General features: G+C 39.7%; 1 long non-coding RNA gene across 1 annotated transcript; it reads right to left on the reverse strand.

Annotated features, from left to right (window-relative positions):
* Nucleotides 1-7307: 7307 nt before the first annotated feature.
* LOC107702929 (uncharacterized) lies at nucleotides 7308-9801 on the reverse strand. The gene is made up of 3 exons (XR_001635800.1): nucleotides 9723-9801; nucleotides 7814-7981; nucleotides 7308-7323 (listed from the first exon to the last, which is right to left on the reverse strand). It is a non-coding gene; the product is annotated as an uncharacterized LOC107702929 (long non-coding RNA).
* Nucleotides 9802-11953: the final 2152 nt, after the last annotated feature.

Below are 11953 nucleotides of genomic sequence, written 5' to 3' on the forward strand. Positions count from 1 at the left end.
TATAAAATGACTTTTTATCTCACTGACTTCTCATAATTGCAAGTTTATATCTTGCAATTCTGACGGTTTCTCTCATGATTGTGATTAAATATAGTCTGAATCTTCAGATATAAACTAAGAATTGCAAGAAAAAAAAGTCAGAATTGTGAGAATCGTGACACATTTGTCAAGGAATAGAAAAATAAAGAAAGCTAATTCTGACTCTTTATTTAACAATTCTGACTTTTTCTCACAATTGTGAGTTTATATGGTGCAATTACAATAAAACTATTTTTCTTAGAATTAATTTACCTTGCAATTCTGAGTTCATATTTTTTTTGATCAAATGAAACAGTTTGAGCCAAAGAGTGTTGCAGTAACAAAAAGGTTTTCTAAATGTAACCAAAACGTATCCTTCATTTTCACTGATGATGCACAGGAAATAAAAAACAAAACAAAACATAAGCGATATTATCAAAATGCATCTGCACGAAGCTCTAAAACTGATATTATTCCCTAGAAATACTCGGGATGCTTCACAGACGTGCGACGGTGCCCTCCGTCTGACTGAGCTGATGTGCGTTCATGAAAATATCACTTTTAGCCCCAAACCTGGTTTCTTCTTCTCGTGGAAGTCGGTCGTGTTGTTGCTGGAGGTCTGTTTCCATCTCTTCCTCTAGATTCCTGCCACAAAATCACAACGCCTCACTGGAGATCCTGCTGTTGATCAAGTGAAGATGAAAACTATACACCGCCTGCAAATCAAATTATGTGATATTGTTAAAGATGGCTTGTCAATCACAGATTAGGAAAAATATGACACAAATGTGAGCATGAGCAGACATAATAGCTATATTCTGTTTAAGATCAATAATATTTAGAGTTGTCCATTTTCCCCATTTTCCCTGAAGAGGTGTTTTTATTTTTGTATTTTCCACTTTCATTATGAAAAGATGGCGCCTGTGCGCTTGGCTTGCCGTCTGTTGCTCTCGTGTGTGTTTGTCTGGTTGTTAGCTCGGTCTCTAAACTGCTGCACGCTTCTAATTTACGACCGTCAAGCACTATTGGATATCCGCAACTCTGTTTTGGACACTTTCACGAACTCTTATACTCTGGATGCGGACTGCTCCTCTGAGAAAACGCATGAGTCGTTCCGAACGGTCATCCCGGATTGTATCCGCCGGTGCCCCCTCAACATCCCGCGGAGAAAGCGAAGGAGGAAACGAGGCAACCGCGGAGGATACATTGCAAGACTGAAGGCTCATCTGTGGGCTCGCTTTCTCTCGGACCCCTCCCACAAGTCGTTTTATGACAGCTCTATTACCCGGCGCCCGCTGGATCTGGCCTACCGGTGGCTTCGTCCTGTTCAATTCATACAATAATGAGTGTGTGAAGTGAAAACGTTTTTTAAACGAAAGGATGGCGCCTGTGCGCTTGTCTGTTGCTCTCGTGTGTCTTTGTCTGGTTGTTAGCTCGGTCTCTAAACTGCTGCACGCTTCTAATTTACGACCGTCAAGCACTATTGGATATCCGCAACTCTGTTGTGGACACTTTCACGAACTCTTATTCTCTGGATGCGGACTGCTCCTCTGAGAAAACGCATGAGTCGTTCCGAACGGTCATCCCGGATTGTATCCGCAGGTGTCCCCTCAACATCCTGCGGAGAAAGCGAAGGAGGAAACGAGGCAACCGCGGAGGATACATTGTAAAACTGAAAGCTCATCTGCGGGCTCGCTTTCTCTCTGACCCCTCCCACAAGTCGTTTTATGACGGCTCTATTACCCGGCACCCGCTGGATCTGGCCTACCGGTGGCTTCGTCCTGTTCTCCCCCGGCACCTGAGTGCTGTTTCTCATGCTGGTCTTCGCTGAATCCGCCGCGGCTCCCGGCGACAAGGAGTAACTCACGGTAATCTCTGCCCACTGAGAAGAACGTCCTCATCTCCTGTTATTATTCCCTCACCGAAGATGGCATTAATAAATGCCCGTTCCTTGGTGAACAAGACCTTTTTACTAAATGACTTCTACTCATCTCATAACTTGGATTTTATGTTTATCACGGAATCCTGGATAAAGGTTGATGATCTAACTCCTTTCTCAGATCTGGTCCCTGCTGACTATACATTTTTTAACTCTCCTCGTCCAAGTGGACGCGGGGATGGGATAGTAACAATTTTAAAGAAGTCTCTCTCTGCACGCTGTCGGTTGGTCCCTGTAACGGCCTTTTCCAGTTTTGAAGCTCAGCTTCTTCAATTAGACTGGAATGGTCCGGTTTGTTTAGGGGTGATTTACCGTCCTCCTCACTCTACTAAGCAATACTCAGCAATTCACTGAACTTATCGGCAATATTGTCACTAATTATGATCGCTTTCTACTGGTGGGCGATTTTAATATCCATGTCTGCTGCACGTCTAACCCGCTATCGCATGATTTTCTTAATCTTATTGATGCTTTTAATCTATCCCATTGGATCAAAGACTCTACTCATATCCAGGGCCATACATTGGATCTTTTTCTCTGCTATGGGTTTGATGTGACTGATATTGTGCTCTCAGACTTTATGCTCTCTGACCATAAGCCTATATTATTTTCACTGACTCTTCCGGATCTCTGTCATTTTTCTATTACACCTGTAACCCTGTCTCGGTACTACTCTCCACAGTTTAGCTCAAATTTCAACTTGTGCTTTGCTGAATTTTGCTCAGAGTTGCACTTGGATCAACCATTATCTGACTTGGATGCTGATCAACATCTTAGCCTTTTAAATTCTGCCTGGCTCAAGGTTGCAAATGCGACTGCCCCCCTTAAGCCTCATAAACACAAACCAAAATCGGATCTGTGGCAAAACTCTCATACCCGTCTTCTAAGACAAAACTGTAGAAAGGCAGAACGCAAATGGAAGAAGGACAGGCTACATATCTCTCTTCAAATGTTTAAAGACTCACTTACATCTTACCAAACTGCTGTTAAGTCTGCTAAAGCTGCATATTTTTCTAATCTAATTGAAATTAATCACTCTAAACCTAAGGTTTTGTTCTCAATTATTCAATCTGTTGCAAATCCTTCTACTAACTCCTTGCCTGATGCCTCTGATGTTCTCTGTGAAAGCTTCTTGAGATATTTCAGTGACAAAATCTTTAACTGTCCTGTCATCTGCCTCTGCCTTTTGGGATGCTTTCAAACCTATCAATTTCCAGGCATTGAAGGCATTGAAGGACAAGCTCAAACCCTCATTTTGTTCTAACGATATTATTCACCCGAGATTCTTAAAATTAATCATTGATTCAATTGGACCTGGTTTGGTGTCTCTTATCAATAAGTGTCTCCAAACTGGCGCTGTCCCTGCCAGTCTTAAAGTGGCTACAGTCACTCCCCTACTCAAGAAGCCTTCACTTGACTCTTCTGTTCTAAAAAATTTTAGGCCAATTTCTGTCTTACCTTTCATTTCTAAGGTATTGGAGAAAATTGTGCTGGATCAACTTCAACATTTTTTGACTAGTAATTGTATTTATGAGGTTTTTCAATCTGGTTTTAAATCTGCTCACAGCACTGAGTCTGCCCTCTTGAGAGTGTTAAACGATATTTATCTCTCCACTGATTCTGGAGACTCAGTGGTTCTTATTCTTTTAGATTTATCGGCCGCTTTTGATACAGTTGACCACTCCACACTATTATCCAGACTAGAGTCCTGGGTGGGTCTAAAAGCTACCGTTCTTAATTGAATCGGCCGCGGCTCCCGGCGACAAGGAGTAACTCACGGTAATCTCCGCCCACTGAGAAGAACGTCCTCATCTCCTGTTACTATTCCCTCACCGAAGATGGCATTAATAAATGCCCGTTCCTTGGTGAACAAGACCTTTTTACTAAATGACTTCTACTCATCTCATAACTTGGATTTTATGTTTATCACGGAATCCTGGATAAAGGTTGGTGATCTAACTCCTTTCTCAGATCTGGTCCCTGCTGACTGTACATTTTTTAACTCTCCTCGTCTGAGTGGACGCGGGGGTGGGATAGTAACAATTTTAAATAACTCTCTCTCTGCACGCTGTCGGTTGGTCCCTGTAACGGCCTTTTCCAGTTTTGAAGCTCAGCTTCTTCAATTAGACTGGAATGGTCCGGTTTGTTTAGGGGTGATTTACCGTCCTCCTCACTCTACTAAGGATTTTATACAGCAATTCACTGAACTTATTGGCAATATTGTCACTAATTATGATCGCTTTCTACTGGTGGGCAATTTTAATATCCATGTCTGCTGTACGTCTAACCCCCTATCGCATGATTTTCTTAATCTTATTGATGCTTTTAATCTATCCCAGTGGATCAAAGACTCTACTCATATCCAGGGCCATACATTGGATCTTGTTCTCTCCTATGGGTTTGATGTGACTGATATTGTGCTCTCAGATTTTATGCTCTCTGACCATAAGCCTATATTATTTTCACTGACTCTTCCGGATCTCTGTCATTTTTCTGTTACACCTGTAACTCTGTCTCGGTACTACTCTCCACAGTTTAGCTCAAATTTCAACTTGTGCTTTGCTGAATTTTGCTCAGAGTTGCACTTGGATCAACCATTATCTGACTTGGATGCTGATCAACATCTTAGCCTTTTAAATTCTGCCTGGCTCAAGGTTGCAAATGCGACTGCCCCCCTTAAGCCTCATAAACACAAACCAAAATCGGATCTGTGGCAAAACTCTCATACCCGTCTTCTAAGACAAAACTGTAGAAAGGCAGAACGCAAATGGAAGAAGGACAGGCTACATATCTCTCTTCAAATGTTTAAAGACTCACTTACATCTTACCAAACTGCTGTTAAGTCTGCTAAAGCTGCATATTTTTCTAATCTAATTGAAATTAATCACTCTAAACCTAAGGTTTTGTTCTCAATTATTCAATCTGTTGCAAATCCTTCTACTAACTCCTTGCCTGATGCCTCTGATGTTCTCTGTGAAAGCTTCTTGAGATATTTCAGTGACAAAATTACTAACTTAAGACTTAGTGTCTGCCCCACTTTAACTTTCTCTCCAACCCTGTCATCTGCCTCTGCCTTTTGGGATGGTTTCAAACCTATCAATTTCCAGGCATTGAAGGGGGTGATTGACAAGCTCAAACCCTCATTTTGTTATAACAATATTATTCACCCGAGATTCTTAAAATTAATCATTGATTCAATTGGACCTGGTTTGGTGTCTCTTATCAATAAGTGTCTCCAAACTGGCGCTGTCCCTGCCAGTCTTAAAGTGGCTACAGTCACTCCCCTACTCAAGAAGCCTTCACTTGACTCTTCTGTTCTAAAAAATTTTAGGCCAATTTCTGTCTTACCTTTCATTTCTAAGGTATTGGAGAAAATTGTGCTGGATCAACTTCAAAATTTTTTGACAAGTAATTGTATTTATGAGGTTTTTCAATCTGGTTTTAAGTCCGCTCACAGCACTGAGTCTGCCCTCTTGAGAGTGTTAAACGATATTTATCTCTCCACTGATTCTGGAGACTCTGTGGTTCTTATTCTTTTAGATTTATCGGCCGCTTTTGATACAGTTGACCACTCCACACTATTATCCAGACTAGAGTCCTGGGTGGGTCTAAAAGCTACCGTTCTTAATTGGTTTCAGTCATACCTGTCTGACAGAAAGTTTTTAGTGAAGCTGGGTAATTCTACCTCTTCCAATGCACCTCTGACCTGTGGCCTATTGCAAGGCTCTATATTAGCTCCTTCTCTATTTTCTCTCTACATGTTACCTCTGGGCTCTATTCTAAGGAAACATGGTGTCTCTTTTCATTTCTACGCAGATGATACTCAAATCTATCTACCAATCAAAAGAAACAATTCCGCAGCGATTACCTCTCTTCAGCAATGCTTAGAGGAGGTTAAATTATGGCTCGCCCAAAAATTTCTCTCCCTGAATGAAGACAAGACCGAAGTAATTGTTTTTGTTTCTAATGAGACTTCTCAGTATATATGCCCTGATTTGGACAGTTTATCCGTTTTTAGATCTTCACAGGTGCGGAACCTAGGTGTTCTTGTCGACCAGCATTTAAAATTTGATAAACATATCTCCTCCGTTATCGGATCCAGTTTTTATCAACTTCGTCTACTGTCTAAAATCAGAGACTCTCTCACTCCAAAAACTCTAGAAATGGCTGTTCATGCGTTTGTTACATCTCGACTAGATTACTGCGTTTGTTACATCTCGCCTAGATTACTGCAATTCCTTATATTGCAGTATATCTAAATCTCAAATTGCGCGCCTCCAGCTAGTCCAATAAGCTGCTGCCAGACTTCTTCTGAAGTGTCGTAAACATGAACACATTACTCCAATTCTCAGATCTCTACACTGGTTGCCGGTTCATCAGAGAATAGACTTCAAAATTCTACTCTTTGTTTTTAATCGTTACATAACCTAGCTCCTGTCTACCTCTCTGAACTCCTTCATTTATACACTCCATCTAGAAGCCTAAGATCTTGCGACCAGGCTTTGTTGGTAGTTCCACATGTTAGACTTAAGCGTAGAGGGGAGCGTGCATTTGCGGTGGCAGGGCCACGGCTTTGGAATACCCTGCCTTTAGAAATTAGAATGGCCCCTTCTCTGCCTGTCTTTAAGTCCCTGCTAAAAACCTATCTGTTTTCCTTAGTGTATTGATTACTGTTATTTGGTAATTTTTTGAATGGGTTGTTCATATTTATATTTGGCTTCTTTTCTGTGTATGTTTTTATAAATTTCTCTTCTGTAAAGCACTTTGGTCAGCCTAGCGGCTGCTGTAAATGTGCTATACAAATAAAATGAACTTGAACTTGAACTTGAACTTATTAAATTATTTTTGTGAATGAACATTTTGCAGATTCTGCAAGGTTTATGTATATTTATGACCTCAACTTGTTACACACTTTGCAGGTATGTGTTGCTGATACAATATGTACCTAACTCACACTGAAAAAACCATCTTCAAGCACATAAATGTAAACAAGTTAAACAAGTTTGTAAAAAAACTATTACAGAACATTCAATAATGCAAAGAAGTAATTATGTTCAAAAAGTTCAAAAAGTTGAGTTTGAAGCCAGACATTGCTATTTGCGACAATGACTCATTTCACTAATGATGGAAAAATATAGAATGCTATTTACAAATCAAATTTAACATGGTGACTGCTCATGGTGAATCATGTGTCTTTTTTATGGCAGCTTCATAATGAACCCAGACATGAGGGGAGGATATGAATATTCACGGCTGGAGCTCCACCCCTCCTGCCGAAAGAAAACTGGAGGGAGAGCGCAGGTTGTGTCCTAAATGAGGCTTGTCAACGTGAGTGGGCTTCATCCATTCCCATTCCCTGCAGCTGCCTGGAGATGTATGAAAATAGCTCCGCCATGGCCACCAGTATGTGTTATTACCCTGCATTAGTGCATGATTAGCATCTCAGAATCTAGCAGGTGCTGCACTCATGCAAGGAGCCTTTTACAAATGCTGTGGCTGCACGTGTCATGGCCTCAGTAAAAATAACGTAATTTGTCAAAACGTTACCATCAGAATCAATCATGTCTGGAAACTAATCTGAGATTTACAGAGACCGTATTTTGTCTTTTTTTCTAAAAATTAGCATGGTAACATGTTGGCAGATGACAATGTGGATGAGAAATTAAATCAAATCACCTCAAACTAAGTTTCTACTATCAGATGTTACTTAATGTAGCATGTTTTTATTGGTCTCACATCACAAGCTTCCAACCCTACACCATAAGTTGATTTCAGGAACATGTTGCAGGTTTGCTTGCGTAGTTGTACGATACATTTCAGTAATGACTAGTTCTAGATTTTCTTTGAATCTCTAACCTGGAAGTAGGTGAACTGCGAGTGGTAGAGATCAGGGTAGATGTGCAGGGTGGTGCCCAATACAAGCAGACACTCAAACTTGTGTAGAGAGGAACTGATGTAGCCAGTGAAGCCCAAACACCAGATTTTCAGCAGGGCTTCCAAATCAAACAGCACAGTGAAGGCGACCTGAAAATGACAGAAAGAGACAATGAGAGGCAGGAAGCATGATAATGGAGAGCTGTTCCTTGTGTGCCCATTTCTTAGTAATTGCTTTTTAAGTATCCCTAGAGCCTTTGGTTTTTGCAAAGGGAACACGTATGTGAATACACGCACATTCAAACAAAGAGGGCTGAAGAACCATTTCCATTCATAATAACTCTGCTTTTTCATGTATAAGATACAATATATAGGAAGGACGTAATGGAAAATAAATGCAATCTTAGTGAGATGCATTAAGGCACGGGAATGTCAACAGATGACGGAAAACAAATGTAGTATTTCCCCAGTTTTCCCCCATTTGGTCTGATCCAAATAAAGAGCAGTGTGGATTAATGATGAGATGGATCGGTCTGTGAATATGTGGGGTGCCTCTTCCTCCTTATCGCTGTCTTTCAGCTTGGAGTGGGCGGGTGGCCACACTCCTCTATCTGTCTTTGTTCCAACTGTGCCACCTGCATACTGATTGCAGAGGCAGTGCGTGGCAAACAGGACACATATACACACACATACACACACACACCAACCCGGCACTCACTAAAATGGTGTTGCCCACAAGCTGTTTGCGCCCACGTTGTCACTCAAATGATTTAATCTCAGGGTTTTTAAGGCGACAGAAAGTGATGAGGATATGTATATATGAGCTTTCAGCAAAATCTGATCTGCTGATGCGTTTGAGTGCAATAACAATATAAGGGTTCTTCTGCCCATCTCATAACTCAAGATAACAGTGCAAAATTGTGTCTTTTAAAACTAATAAACATTGCCAAGAAAAGAAAGCGCAGAAAACCCATCCCAGAAAAGTTTATTATCAAGTAGCATCTTGACACTGAATATCTGTAAAAGATGTGAAGGTTTTCACAGTGGGATTCAAATTATGCAGCACTCGTTGCACCTAGCATGAAAAGTGATCAGGGCGTGACTAGTAACATCTGGGGCATCCATTTTAGGCATCAGATATATGCTGTGTCCCAGATAAAATCTTAATTAAAAATTATAAGGAATTACAAATTTTTGTATATAATTTTCAGCTCTATATTTCTAGCTCTGTTCAATTTACCCCAAAAATTGGACATAAAATAAAATAAACTGTATGGCATTTTATTACATGGTATTTTATCTACAGTTAGCTATGTGTAGTTTTATATAGGTTATATGTTTACATTGGTTTTATAGGTATACGTAAATTATATATTTCTGTTTTATATGATTATATGTCCGCCTATATGTAGCACCGTGGTCTTGTGCGGCACAACATTTCTATCCCACATATAGTGGAATGACAATAAACTTGAATTTTAACTTAAACGGATAGTTCACCCAAAAATGAAAATTCTGTCATTAATTACTCACCTTCATGTAGTTCCAAACCCGTAAGAAATGTGTTCATCTTCAGAACACAAATTAAGATATTTTTGATGAAATCCGAGTGCTTTCTGACCCTTTGAAGATCTTACGAAGGTCTTACGGGTTTGGAACAACATGAGGGCGAGTAATTAATGACAGAATTTTCATTTTTGGGTGAACTATACCTTTAAACAACAGATGTGCTTCTCATCTCAAATTAAATCTGAATATATCATATTTAACAACTGGTAATAATCATCGTGTTTCAGCAAAAGCTCATTGTGTTCTTGTGAAATTGCTACACATTAAAAAAGACATTTAAAAAATCAACAAGTTTCTAAGAATCGATTTTGACAGGTCTTACCTCAGCCAGGTAGAACTCGTCATTGGTGAGTTTATGGTCCTCGCCCCTGTGGTAATTGCTAGCAGCTACAATCACGTCAACGGCCACCATACTGAGATTGAACGTGGAAAACTGAAGATCGCATCAGTTGCTGCAGAGAGAAAAGATCAGACACAGTGTTGCCATTAGTTTAGCGACATGCTAACAAAATCCTTTTGAGGCATGTCAGTGCAGACAATTTTTTTGTCAACTGTGCATATATATTTTAACTGTGCATGCATTTCAGTCAACTGAAATGCACAACTTCTATTCCTAGAGCTGCCATACTGAGCAATTTCTTTAATTATTTTTATATGTATGTGGTACAGTACATCTCTTGCTTTTAATGTCTCTAGATGTATATTCTCCCTTATGAACAAGTAGGCTGACTGCTTCCTCATACTGAGTTTAGCTGCCGGAAGAACATAATTTTCCACTTGATTCTCCACTCTTGTATAATGGAACCCTTTAATTACAGTAAGGACTGAGCCAACTAAATGGACCCTTACTGCCTGAGCCCTCAGCAGGCCAAATGAACCCATCACAGGCCCATTACAGACCCAGGAACATGAGGCAGGAAAGACAACTTAATTTAAGCCCAGACTGAGCCACCTGTCTGCTGCCCATGAAATCTGTCTCCACTTGAGACTGCGGCAGGTATTTTTTCCTCTAAAAGTTAGCTGCAACATTGGATGAATTATAATGGAGGTATTTGATTTGAAAAACAACATTAACTCAAGCAGCATTATAAAGAAATGTTCCTGCCACAAAACATGACATTTGGAGCACTGTAATTTTTTACTTTTTATTTTAAGATATTTCTTATTATTGCCATTAAAAGGCCCCAGAAGCCCATTTCTTCTCACTCCTGCCAAGTTTCTTCCAGTGAGGGAAGAAAAAACACTGACTAATAAGACATAATCTTTTGGGTCATGTGTCTGGAAGCCAGCATTCTAGATAAACAGCTGTCTCTGGAGCTGTTACCATGGGTCTCGGAGTACAAAATACAACATATTAAAGCCATAAAGGTAGCAAACAAGCAAGCAAACAGGAGTGATATGAAAATAAATTACTGACAAAATGAGAATGTGTTTATTAATATATATTTATACTACACCTGCCTAGCATGATTTTATTAGAAACAGCTTTGCTATTATTACTAACAGTACATTTCTATTATTGTCATCACACAGTTATCTTTTCCTACATCACCCAATCACTAAAAGTAAATGAAAGTATAAAAGCAAATGAAATTTGCATAGACTGTATTTTGTATTAAGGTGAGTGAAGTATGCATTGAGCTGCAGGCTGTATTAATTTAAAGCAAGTAACATTTGTATTATCAGATGGGTCCGTACCTGTTTTATACCCACGGTTCTTTCTATGGTTTAAACTGAAAAACTGTCACAAAAAATAAATTACTCCATGCAGAAAATTAGTGCAAGTTCAAGCTTTTTTTGTGATGACATATGTTTACAAGCCAACTTAAATATTTGTATTATTTTTATTATAACTATTATTATTGTGGAATTCCATGGAAAATACAATACCCACAATTCTGAAGGAGATCCACCAACCAGAGAAGTAATTGTTGCCATGGAAACAGGAATCTGGGGAACAGAGCTCAACAGTAACCACTCACTCCCATAAAGCATTGCGCATGATGTAACGATGTGTATAGTCTCATCACACTCTGAAAGAACTTATATATTTGCATACATTTAAATAGTCTGCAATAAACTTCAAATATATGGTACTTCTAACCCTTTTACATAATTTGCAATTTTTTCCAAATAATGTGAGTACTAGCAGACAGGGGACAGGATGGAGTGTTTGGGAAACCTGTTTGGAAGCAATATTTCTATTTCAACAATTTTGCTTGGTGCCCCTAGTGGCACAAAACGTACACACTCAACCTTTAACTCCAATTCACCAGCTATGTACACACAGAGGAAATACCAAACATGACATATGACAGAGAGCCAATATCTAGTACATTGCAGTGTTATGACACAGTGGATGGCACGGTCTAACTTGTATAAGCGCTCACAGCTTGGGTGCATTTATGTGTTATAAAACAATGAGAAGACACACAAAAGAGATGCAGATAAAATGCAACATGTACACTCAACTGTCCAAATACATGAACACAGCTTGTGGGTGGGTAGAAAATCTCAAACGAGCTGGAGAGAGAGGAAATGAAAAAGAGACCA

Source organism: Sinocyclocheilus anshuiensis, unplaced genomic scaffold, assembly GCF_001515605.1.
Source record: "Sinocyclocheilus anshuiensis isolate Anshui unplaced genomic scaffold, SAMN03320099.WGS_v1.1 scaffold238, whole genome shotgun sequence".
NCBI lineage: Eukaryota > Metazoa > Chordata > Actinopteri > Cypriniformes > Cyprinidae > Sinocyclocheilus > Sinocyclocheilus anshuiensis.